Source organism: Protopterus annectens, chromosome 1.part1 (assembly GCF_019279795.1).
Source record: "Protopterus annectens isolate FY-2018-M chromosome 1.part1, PAN1.0, whole genome shotgun sequence".
Classification (NCBI taxonomy): Eukaryota; Metazoa; Chordata; order Ceratodontiformes; family Protopteridae; genus Protopterus; species Protopterus annectens.
Window position 1 is genome coordinate 575,726,555 of NC_056726.1, and position 13,819 is coordinate 575,740,373.

Here is a 13,819-nt window from a genome sequence, read left to right on the forward strand (position 1 = left end):
ATATGTATATATCTATATGTGGGTATTTATATATATGTCTGTCTATGTATGTATACATTTGTACTGCAGAGAGGGAGAGGTATATCTCTATTTAGTTATGGATATATATACGCACACACATACCTCTACATATTTAGCTACATATCCTGTAATGTAGACTGGTATTGCTGGATACTGTGTTTCATGTGCATACCGGCCAACCTTGGGTGCCACATATGCTTTGCGATACCTACAACTAATCTGTTAGTGTAAACAGAGTCATACATGAAATCTATTGTTAGTACCAGGGAAACATTCATCCCATGTGGGACAACCCAAACATTGGGTATTCAACTTTCATCTAAACCCAGAGTTACAAAGGTACCCATGGCTATGTGCATGGACTACAGTGTGTGCCAGACCTAGGATACTTGGGTCAGGACAACATACGGGATGGGTCCCGAGGGGGGGGGTGGAGGGAGGGCAATGTGTGGTGGTGTGGTAGCTACGGGCCGGTAACCAGGGTAGGGATGGTGGCTGCGTGTGTGCAGTGGGTGGGGGAGTGGAACTGTGGGTAATGAATGTATGGGTCGAGGATGGCCTGGGTTGGATGGGCCTGCACTGATCGGCCCACCTAGTGGGTGGGGGAGAGGGGAATGTGATGTCAACATGTGAAACATAACAGAAGGCTAATTTAAATCCCTATTTAAATGAACCATGTACAATGCAATGAGCTTGGTAGTGTATTGCAGGGCGGACGTGTTTGGCTGGGGGGGTATGCCAATTTGTACAAGACGTATATCGTTTGTGACATGCGATTTATGCATATCTGGCATGGCTTAGTGGTAAGTCATTTTATGTATGGTGTGCATGGTCCTGGGTTCTAACTTTGCAGGAGTTGTTTGTTTTGTTGCTAGGCAGAACACCGGCCGTTGGATGCTGTGTAATTAAGGCACTTTAATGCGGTTGTAAGTGGTTTGCTCGGAGGTAAGCACTGCTAGATTCCGGTCACAATTTCCTACACCCAGTTAGCTTCTCCTTTGCTTAATCTTTGTAGGCAGTGCTTACCCCCGCGCAAACGCACTTGCACATGCTTACTAGTGCTTACATATGCTTACTACTGCTTATCTGTGCTTACACCTGCTTACTGCTGCCTTATTCATTATGATACTGACTCTTCACATGTGCATTTCCTGCAGTACTCCAGTTCATAAAAATGTATGTTATTTAGTGGGTTTTGCAATACAAATATTGCTTATACCATGCTTTGCCGTGTAAAATAGACTGTGCTGCACTGGGACTCGAACTGGGAATGCCTGCTCATTAGGCGAACGCTCTGCCCACTACACTATTGCTGAGATACTTCATTTGCATATATCGTCCTTGTTATCCTCTTCAGCCTTTTAGTCTGCTATAACCATAGCTAAGCAATGGGCATACTCGTGCACTTACGGTTAGCTGTATTCAGAGTTTTATACAACAATACATGGGTTTCTTCTTTTAATTTTTATGTCCTGTTGCTGCTGTACACATGGGGGACTGTTGATGGGTATATGTGGAAACCTGTGAGTGGTCTCGCTCATTTATTTCCACTTTCTACTGTTCAACATTTCAGGGGCATGTTTATTCTGAGAGCTCTGCTCTCAGACACACCCCTGTACTCTTACATGCTCCGTGTAAGCCTGGGAGCTTGGGCAGTGCACCTTCATTACTATGCATTGTGTGCTGCCATCCTGCTCCTAAGCGGCTGCTTCCATGCAGGACTAGACTAGTCTTGCACAAAAGATTAGCAAATCCGGGCGGGTGTCTATGTCCAGATTTCCTGTGCTAAGAAGTTGAGAAGTATGGTTGAGAAGTAGAGAAATCTCTTAACTGATGCTGCTGTTGCCAGGGGAAAAGTCGATCCATCTCACTCTCTATCTCTCTCTCTCTCTCACACACACACACACACACACACACACACACACACACACACACACCACATACGCACGCACACACGCAAACACACACACACACACACACACACACACACACACACACACACACACGCACACACACACACACACACACACACACACATACACACACACACACACACACACACACACACACACACACACACACACACACAAACACACACACAGTCTCTTCTCTTTTATGCATGCATTTACTCACATACACAGATAGCACCATAAACACACACACACACATACACACACACACACACACACACACACACACACACACACACACACACACACACAAACATGCACACACACATGCACACTGTGAGAGAAATATGTATTCACATATATAGTAAAACATGTATTCATATATGTATTAGCATTATGCTTGCTACATTAGAAGCCTAAAAGGGTTAACACATTTATTCTGCTACAGGCTTGAAAATAATTGCATGTACTTTCTGACTTTGCTTCTTGTCAACTCAGTGAATGACCTTGTTCATACACTGTGAAACAGATGATTTTGCTAACGTTAGGAAAAGGAACAATACAGTATTCTGAAATGTTACTAGACTTAAGCAAATAACCTTGTTCATACTGCAGCTGTAGATAAGATTATAGGCTGAAATCAGAATATGCTTTATGCTCAAAGCAGGAAAGAATCACTAATTGCAACACTGAAATATGAGTGAATTGTTTCAGACCGGCAGTCAGCGAGGCCACGTTGATATCTTAGTAAACACCTGTCTTAGAACAATGCTAAGAGTTGTATTTTACTACGTCAACTTAGAGGGCAATGGCTTACAATACAGTATAATAATGCAGTATTTCCTGTATAATGTCAGACAAACTTCTGAACTGCATTTTTTTCTCCTTGTACAAGAATAAAGGAACCTTAACTGAACCTTGGCTGCATTGATCTTTGATTTTTCCTTTGACAAGTTGGTCCTTCTTTGACCGGAAGCCTCTTGGTTGACCTGGATCAGACAGGCCTGGTGGCTGAAATCCGTACGGAAGAAGTTACCGAAATGGTTCTTCTTATTTGAAAAGACCTCCGACTGAATTGTCATATAAACAGAGGCCGGCCACTTTCTGATCTGCAGCTGACGAGCAGGTTTCAATCAGACCAGGGTGATCAATTGCTGAGGCTCAGGTAAGGGGATTCTACTTTTTTCTGTTTTAGATCAGGGACTTGATTGTATTTGTTCAGTCAGGATTTTTTATGTAAACCCAGGGACAGAAAAATTGCTATCTTGTCTTTCTGTTTTAGATCAGGGACTTGATTGTATTTGTTCAGTCAGGATTTTTTATGTAAATCCAGGGACAGAAAAATTGCTATCTTGTCATAGATCAGGGAAACAGAATAAGTAGGCAGGTAGTCTGAAGGGACTATAAAATCTTCGTGGTACCACATTAAAAAACAGGAAAGGTTACGTAACATTCATAAGGTTAGGTCAAAATGGGTAATAAATGTACAAAACATCCCCAAAATCCTCTGTTAACCGAAAACACAGAATACATGCGGTCACGACATGCCGATAATGTTAAATACTACACGAAATGGGTTAATAAATATGAATTTGATGGTAAACTAGAAAAATCTTCAGAAAAAGTTGTCAGACAAATAGTAGATCCAGATTGGCACATGATCAGTGGCAACTGGAATCCCCATGACGCTGCGCTTAAGCCCCTCCCACATAACAGCGCAGAGTTAGACAACAGAGTGAAGGGTCTAACAGACCGAATTTCTGAAAAATGGAAACCTAGGGCAGACTGGACTTGCATTAATCAATGCATCCAACAAGAAGGTGAAACTGTTGATAGGTATTATGCCAGATTAATAGAATGTTTTAATAGCCATTGTGGAATGCAGGCTCCTGAAGACCAGACACAAGATTCCCCATATGAGCAGCAGTTAAAGAATGCATTTTTAAAAGGCAGTATTGCACCCATAAGTAGTTTTATTATGAAGCATATGGTAGACCATCGTACAAGCAGATTACAGTCACTGCTTGAATATGCTAGGCATGCCAAAAGGCATTTTAATAACAAAAAGAAAAAGAAAGCCCAAGTATTTGCTGTAGATGACGGAGAAGTTTATTTAGTACATTCCGGAAAGAAGGGCAAGAAGAATGCCCAGGGAAATAAACAAACTGATCAGTGATCAGAGGACTTTGAAGGGAGAAAGAAAAGGGGTGAATGTTTTAAATGCAGTAAAAAGGGACATATGGCAAAGGATTGCAAGAAAAATAAGAAGGCAGCAATGAAGGATAAGAATGAAGAGGGTGAGGACTGAATATATGGTAGTCAAGAATCACTAGATGGGAATAACGGAGAAAGGACAAATGAGAATGTGATAGAGAGAGCAGAGAATGTCATAGGAGAAATAGAGGAAGTGCAGGAAGCTACTGATAGTAAAGAAAATGAAATATTAGACTTAGCCTTGTTGAGCTTGGAGCTCTATTTGGCAGACACGAAACCAGAAGTTACACTCCTGGTAGAGAGGAGGGAAGTCAAGTTTCTGTGCAATTCAGGGGCATCATGAACCCTGGTACACCCCTCCAAACTACCAGAGAAGTCAGAGTCACATGATTACATTTTGGTGAAAGCAGCTAATGGACAGCTGTATTGGGAGCCTCTCTCCCATAATATTGCAATAAAAGATCCTGTTTCAGGATTAACCCAGAAAAGCAAAATTGTTGTTTCTGAAAAATGCCCAGTGAACCTTTTGGGCAGAGATCTTATGCAACTATTTGGCATAGCAGTAGTTCCAACCATGCAGGGTATGGAAGCACAACGACAAATGAACACTTTTGCAGTGCAATCGGAGGGTAAAACATTTTATTGGTATAGCCAGGACTTGGTTACGACCGGTCCTGGGGAAATAACTGAAGTTAGTGAATGTGGCTATCAGTAAGTTCCCCTCTCTTTGCATTGATGTACAACACCTGTTGCACTGTAATACACCAGGACCTGACAAAGAATATGAGCAAAAATTGCTTAAAAACCGTGCGAACAGATTAATATTGCGGAATCTGTACTAAGACATGAAAGGGAACAGTGTAGTTAGCTGTTCATTGCCCCAGGAGTTCTTTGCACTTTATAAATCAAATCGATTACCACATGTTAGTTTAACTAAAGACAAAGATGTGAAATGGGCAGACCTAGGAGAAAAAGTCACAAAATGGGAAAAGCAGACAGAATTAGAACTGTCAGAACAAGGAGTACATAGACAGAAATTAAATTGGAGCACACAGACACATCCAGCTGTACACTTGCAGTCAAGTGAGGGCAGCTGAGAAACACTCTTACTAGAAGAGGAAGAAAAAGCTTTATTAGACATACCAGAGACCCTCTGGTCAATAGGGAAATCAGATGTAGGACTTATTCGTACAGCAGGACCAGTTACCATCACACCAAAATCAGCCTTTAGACCACAGAAAAGGCAGTACCCCTTAAGAAAAGATGCAGAAGCAGGTATTAAACCTATCATAGCAGCTTTACTTGAGGAAGGATTACTGGTGGAATCTCCCAATTCACCATGTAGCACACTCTTATTTCCAGTTAAGAAAGCAAACGGAGAATGGCGTATGGTCCAGGATTTGCAAGCTGTAAATGACACAGTAATATCAAGGGCACCTACAGTGCCAGATCCACATACCCTATTAAATGATTTGAAGCCTCAACACAAATATTTTCCTGTGGTAGATATTAGCAATGCGTTCTTTGCAATACCAATACACCCTGACAGCCAGTATTGGTTTGCATTTACATTTCAGGGGAAGTGGTATACATATACGCGACTACCACAGGGATATTGTGAAAGTCCAATGATATTCTCACAAGAGATGGCAAGTAACTTGGCGGGGTTTACCCCACCGAAAGGTAGTCAGATTTTACTTATGTTGATGATATCCTGCTGGCAGCCCCTACCCAGCAAGATTGTAAGGAAGACACTATAACATTATTGAAATTCTTAGCCATTGAAGGACACAAAGTAAGCAAAAACAAATTGCAGCTTTGGAGAAAACAAGTTAAATACCTTGGATATGTAATATCCAAAAAGGGTAGGACATTAGATGAAGACAGGAAAATAGCAATCTTACAAGCACCAAAACCCACAACCAAGAAGGAAATGATGTCCTTTCTTGGTACGACTAATTTTTGTCGGAGCTGGATCCCAAATTATGCTTTGGAATGCGCACTGTTGAACAACCTGATCTTTCAGAAGCCTATGGCAGCACAAGATTTGATATAATGGACACCAGAAGCAGAATTAGTTTTCTGTAAACTGAAACAATTGATAGCATCCTCATTAGTCTTAGGATTACCAAACTATCATAAACGTTTTTTCCAAACTGTAGATTGTAAGCAAGGTTATATGACGTCAGTGTTGACATAACAGCATGAGAACAAGCAACGCCCCATTGCTTACTATTCATCGCAACTGGACCCAGTGGCATGGTCTTTGCCCCACTGTGTACAAGCAGTAGTTGCTGCCGCAATGGCAGTGCAGGCTTCGGCCTCAGTAGTATTATCTACTGGTAAACCGATTAATCATGCACAGTTTATTTTAGATTTGTTAAAATCAATTCAGTTACCTCAAAAAGCAGCTATTTGTAAATGCATAGCTCATACCAAGCAACAAGATAGGATTTCAAAAGGTAATGCTAGAGCTGACACAGCAAAGCAAGCAGCCTCAGAAGCATTTCTTTTGAACGAGGAATTACAACCTTCTGAGATTTTAGACTTAGAAATGTTAAAAACAATGCAGACACTTACTACACGAGCTGAGAAACAAAAGTGGGAAAGGCGAGGAGTACTCCTCAAGGAAGGACTGTTCATCTCTAAAGAGGGAAAACCAATATTTCCATCTAATTTATTTAAATATGCAGCTTTGTTGAGCCATGGACAATGCCATGTCTCAACAGGGGGGATGGTACAGTTAGTCAACCAGGTATTCACTACACACGAATTTAAAAATTATACTATAACATCTTTTTGCAGTTTTCTGTTTCAGGTAAAGAGTCGAATCAACCGTTGGAAGCGACAGTAGTCCCAGAAAACTGAATCTGGGTAACGACTACAAAACATAAACATTGGAGTTCGCCAAAGTGGGAGGGACCATACCAGGTCCTCCTGTCGACACCCACAGCAGTCAAGATTGATGAAAAATCCTCTTGGATCCATTTGATACACTGTAAACTTTGCAAAAACTTTGAGCTAGATAAAAATCTTGCTGTTCCACAAAAAGACTAAACATGACAAAATCTAGAGCAAACAGGAATGCAGAACAACCCCAGAAGTATTGCATGGTTATCCTGTTGATTGTACTGATGACAATAATCTTTTTGCTGTGGCCTATCCTTTTTTCGGCCACATCAGCTGAACTGAATAAATGTGATGAGTCACCCATAGACTGGCACCCGAACTTTATCAGGCGATTACACGTGTGTATGCTGAGACTTTTAATGTTTCAAATTGCTGGATTCGTACAGCCATACCAACAGCATACGGGGGGTTATTAATGACTGCGGTCCCCCTAGGGGTCAATGAGACCTGGGAAAACTTGGTTTATGAGACTGTACATTATAAATATTATACCAAAGCAAACAAAATGGGTACAGTTTGTAATTCAAATTATGACTCATTTCTTGAGTCCATGCAAAAGACTGTTAGGGATATACATCATAATCCTATTCTTTTTAAGCAACTGTCTATAATAGATAGGAAAATGCTTCATGCAGGGCAGCCATATCTCAGTAAAGTAACTACTAAGGTAGAGTATTGTTATTTTGTGTGTAATAAGAAAGCATATAAATGGTTACCTGAGAATTGGTCCGGCAGTTGTTTTTTGGGGTACCTGGTTCCGGCCATGCCACACACTGCAGTTTTGCCTCAGGGAAATATTCGAAACACCTGAGATGTAGCCAAGAAACCTGTCAGAAAGCCTGAGAATCCAGTGGGATGAATTGAGGTGGGCTGGAAGGACCATCATACCATTACCAAGCTGACGCACATGGACTTGATTGATGCTGTCATATTGTGGGCAGGCATATTACCAGCATATGGAGCGGCAAAATTGATTTGGGAGCTGCAAAAACTGTCCAAACTTCTCGAAGTAATGAGTAATGCAACTTTTTCTGCTCTTGAATTGATAACTGATGAACTGAATGCTATGAGAACTGTAGTACTCCAAAATCGTATGGCTCTCGACTTCACCCTAGCGGCGAGAGGTGGTGCGCTTTAATCAAAAAAGAATGTTGTGCATGTATCCCTGATTACCAGCATGAGATTAACGATCACCTTGAGGTGATACAGCAAGTGTCGACTATGACCAAACCAGGCCCCAACCCACTGATGGACTTTTTCCAGAATCTATTTGGGGGGTGGGGTACCTTCATAATGAACATATTAATAGCTGTCTGTGTGGGAATACTCCTGTTGGGAGTGTGTGTGCGTTGTGGCATACCCTGCATGAAAAAACTGATTAAAGAATTGATAGACATGTTAGTATCTGAAACCTTGTATCAAAACACTGAAGTTAATAAATTGCTGGAAAATTAAATGCTTTCAGAAGTTTAAACTATATGACTTACCTAACTGTAAATCCCACGTGGAAGAGGTTGGGGGAAGAAATTAACTGTTTATGCTTTTGAAGAGAATAAAAGTGTTAATAGGGGGGAAATGTGAGAGAAATATGTATTCACATATATAGTAAAACATGTATTCATATATGTATTAGCATTATGCTTGCTGCATTAGAAGCCTAAAAGGGTTAACACATTTATTCTGCTACAGGCTTGAAAATAATTGCATGTACTTTCTGACTTTGCTTCTTGTCAGCTCAGTGAATGACCTTGTTCATGCACTGAGAAACAGATGATTTTGCTAACGTTAGTAAAAGTAACAATACAGTATTCTGAAATGTTACTAGACTTAAGCAAATAACCTTGTTTATACTGCAGCTGTAGATAAGATTATAGGCTGAAATCAGAATATGCTTTATGCTCAAAGCAGGAAAGAATCACTAATTGCAACACTGAAATATGAGTGAATTGTTTCAGACCGGCAGTTAGCGAGGCCAGTTTGATATCTTAGGAAATTTTCACATGGGAAGTTTATACTTGCTATATCAGCAGAAAAACTTAGTAAACACCTGTCTTCGAACAATGCTAAGAGTTGTATTTTATTACGTCAGCTTAGAGGGCAATGGCTTACAAAACAGTATAATAATGAAGTATTTCCTGTATAATGTCAGACAAACTTCTGAACTGCATTTTTGTCTCCATGTACAAGAATAAAGGAACCTTAACTGAACCTTGGCTGCATTGATCTTTGATTTTTCCTTTGACACACACGCACATACTTTTTTATTTTAATTTTTTTCTTCTGTATCTTACACTCACTAAACAGCTAAAGCACTGCTTAACAAGTGTAAAATAATGGCTTCCTTTAGTTATTTACTATCTGAACTCCAAGACAACTTGACACACTGCCATGAAGCAGCGGACTTTTTCAGCAGGCATTACTTGTACTTTAATACCCTGCTGGAGAACATTCGGTGCCCAGTCAGGGTGCTGATGTGCAGTTCACCCATTCTCTAAGTCTTATTAATATTGTGGAGAAAATGGACTTGCTTGCATGCACAATGATTTGCATTCCTGCTGCAAAGTTGTTTCGATGGCAAAGAGTGATGACACCCCATGTGTTTTGTAGCTTCATTAGTATGGTAGTTCAAATCCAGAGTTGTATAAAAATCTGTATGGTATGTTAAAATGTATTTTGTAATGTTGTTTATGGTTCCTTTATTTTTTGTTAAATATTAATATTTGTGTGTGGTGTAGCTTTGCTCAAATATGGTGAAATGGATAAATAAATTAAAATTAATGGAAGTTGCTTCTATAATAAGGACAGCATAAATTATAGCTGTGAATCAAGTGTGTGTGTGTGTGTGTGTGTGTGTGTGTGTGTGTAACACACCTGCTAAACATGATGAAATACACAGCATATAGGATATGTAGATCATCATTCAAGTCCCACATTCATCTTTTAATGATGAAACCTAATAAACAATTTGTACAAGAATAATACATGTTGAGCTTTGCCTGTCTTGTGTGTTTCTCACCTCTGTGCAAACATGGTGTAATGCTGCAGACAATAAGAAGATATTGTCAGTTTCAGAAACAATACATTGTTTCTTCTTTTGCCTTCCAATGCATAAACATTCTAAGTGGTGTTGTGCGGACATCAGCACACTTTCACAACACCTGCAGTTCCACAACACCTGCAGACAATAGGCAGACATTGTCAATTTCAAAAAGATACATTTTATCTTTTCCATTCCATCACTCAAACACACTAAGTGGTGTTGCATGGTAGTCAGCATGCTTTCACAACACCTGCAGACTTGTCAATTTCTAAAAAGATATACATAGCATGTTTGGTCTTCCAACACGTAAACACGCTAAGAGGTGTTACATGGTGGTCAGTACACATACACAGTACTGAGTGTAAAAAAAAAAAAAACCTTCTGTCTAGCTCTCCCTATGGCAACAGGTATCTAACACACTCCAAATTTCCACTTAATTTTTAAAAATAAAGAACACTATCAAGATAATTATACAAAACATTAACTATGTATACCAGTGGATTTCATATGGATTATATATGTGACAGAGGGTATACTGACAATTATGTTTATGTACTTAAAAGTGTCTTTTCAGCCCTGGGATGGACTTATGATAGTCATATACACATGAATGTATAACTCAGGCCATGTTCAGGTCACACACATACATGGTTAACCATTCACTCTTTAATGTGTCTATAAAATTAATGAGCATGTCTAATAAACACTTATGTGGCAAGGAGGTGTGTATTGTCTATTTTACATAGGTTTTAATCCTGCATTGCACAAGTTACTTTTATCAGTGTGTAAAACCACACAAAAATGTGTCACATCATAACATTTTATGCACCCAAATAAATGCCTTTAAAGTTAAGTCATCTAAGAGGTACAGCAACATCCAATCCACAAAGTAATGCCAACTGTCAAATTAGCCTTCCTAAATCATAAATTGCCTTGTGCACTGTTTGGCATTGTTGCTCTCCTCTTAACATTGCACAAATCCGGTTGGCATGGTTGTTCAGGTCTGTGTACTAGCCATAAAATGAGATATTACAAATTGGCAGGAAAATACTTTAACTGTTGCTGTTTGACCTGTGTGGATATGGAGAGAGCTAGAATGGAAGGTGCACAATTTAGAGCACAAAGATGGGGTGTAGAGGAGTCCAGAATACTCACTGGATTCCTTGCAAAGCACCACGGCTATAGGCTATTGCAAGGGGGATTATACTGGGTCTCAATATAAATCAGAGACTTGGAATAGTCTTACCAAGACTGCCTCCAGTGCAACTTACATTCCACACACTTGACAGCAATGCAGACACCACTATAACAGCCTGATAAGGTGCAAACAGGCACATCTCATCCAGTGGCTGGATGAGTTTATGACTGCTGACATCCAGCATTTGTGTGAGTATACTGATAAAAATACTTTAAATTATAGTCAAAACTGGAGATAAGTAAGATTGGTATGCATAATGCTCTTCTCTTTTTTTCTCCTCTTAATTTTACAGCTGCCCAGGAGATTTTGGCAAACAGGGAAGCCCATGCTAAACATTTAGAAAGGTTAACAGAAGCAAGGGGTATGCAGCACAAAATAATTATTATTGTATTAAAAGTATTGCTATTCTAGACATTAGTAGCAAATTAAGCATGCATATCTTAACTGCAAAATCAAGCATGCATGCTTCATTCTGTAGCTCTAGGTAATTGTAGGAATCAATTGCAGTAGTGTATTCAGATGTTGTGGGTTCAAATCCCACAGCTAACAAATACATTATAAAATAATTAAATATTAATTTCAAAAACCTGGTATAAATGTCATGTTGTTAACTTAATCTGTATTATTTGTAAAAGCACATGTGCAATATATGCATACTGCAAGGATTACTTAGAAAAAATTATCAGTCCTGGGTTGCAGTTTTTAAAAAGTATAATTAATGTAAAAGTAAAATTATATTTATATTGTAGTCATTTCCTGTGTGTGACATATGATTGTTCTAATCAGCTTTTTCCTTTTTTGTCTCTTACCTAATCCCTTAACTTTTTTTTTTATTTTTATATATGTGGTCACAAAATTCTGATGTCATAAATTTTTGACAACTAACAAAATGATTTCCAGCACAGGGAGGCAGGTCAACCAGTGTGGCTCAGCCTGCCACCCCTCCAGTGACTGCCCATTGATACCCAACATATCAGGGATACAACCTGGCAACACTGCCTCTGAAGCCCCTCCACTACCTGAGTCCTCAATATAAGGTAGCATTATCCCAACAGCTGGTGCGGTGGTACCTTCTTGGAGTATTGGTGGAGTTGGTGATTTTGTCACCCAACAGGAGTTGCCAGGCCTGTTCAGTATTTAAGTCTCAGAAGTCAAGAGAAACATAGACATCCTTTATCTAATCAGCTTTGTGGATGACTACAAATTGTGGACAATCACTGAATTCAAGAAGATGCCATGGAGGCACAGTAGACGAACAAAAAGCATGATTACTTCCTTTTGAAAGCAAATACATAAGCTAATTACAATATAGACAGCACACCCCTATGAGTAGAGCCAGTGCTCTGTGATAAGGGTACTCAGGTATATAGTAATCAGAGCTTTCACCAGCATGTGATCACAGTGGTGACAAATCCATTATATGTAGCCCAACTTCTGAGTATGGGCAAGCCATCCATACCAAAAGACATTATAATCCCACTGTTCTCAACCCTCATTATACCAGTAATTGAGTACAATTCACATTTGCATATATCTCACCACACATCTTCCAGGGAAGATTTACTCAAATGTATCATTTTTTCCACATTGAGCTCCCACACATCTTATCAGTCATACATAAGTATTCTTTGTGATGCATAACCATTAGGAATTAACAGTGCAGACTTCCATTCAAGGTGTTCTACGAGATGCATGTGTGATACGTGCTCCTGTGATGCATCCAGTAAATACACAGCACACTGACAACATTGATGACATGGGTTACATTATTGCAAGTGTGGATTGCAGCATATATGTGTCATGCAAACCTCTCAACTACCCAGGATTTCTCATAATTTAAATTACAGGTGTAACAGTGTCCCTCTTAACACCTCCCAAAAGTGGTAATTTTTGAGGAAGGTGGGCTTGATTTCCCTTATAGATTACTGACAAATCATTACAGTTGTACAAGTGTGTTCCTGCACAACATGTATAATAATTCACAGTCACATATTTTACTTCAATGTCACAGATTAATGGTAGTATTATCCTGATATTGCCCATGATTGTGTGTGCTTCTGCATAGTGTTTTCCATGAGTCTGTTGCTATGTGTCCCTTTTGGTTGAGACCTATGCTGACACTGCATTCATATTTAGGCAATGCATTTTGCACATCTTCGCAATATGCACATACCACCTATTCTATATATCGTCCTTTCTAAATGTCCTCTCCAGTGATCATGTAAGGATGTTTATATCACAACCAATCATCTCCATTGATATGTGATCTTGTGTGACAGTCACATAATATAGAATAACTGTGCGATGATATGAATATACCAACCCCGGGTAGGTTCAAACAGCAATATATACTGTATTATGTGCTTATGTGATTACTGTTCATGCTACAACGTTTTTGTCTTTGGGGTGTATGTACACTAGCATGCCCTTATTTGGTGTGCATTACAATTTTACTTGCCCTTGTTCCCTTTCTTCATTCCAACCATTCATGTCTGTGGCAAGTTTCAAAACGCACACTTCCCCAGA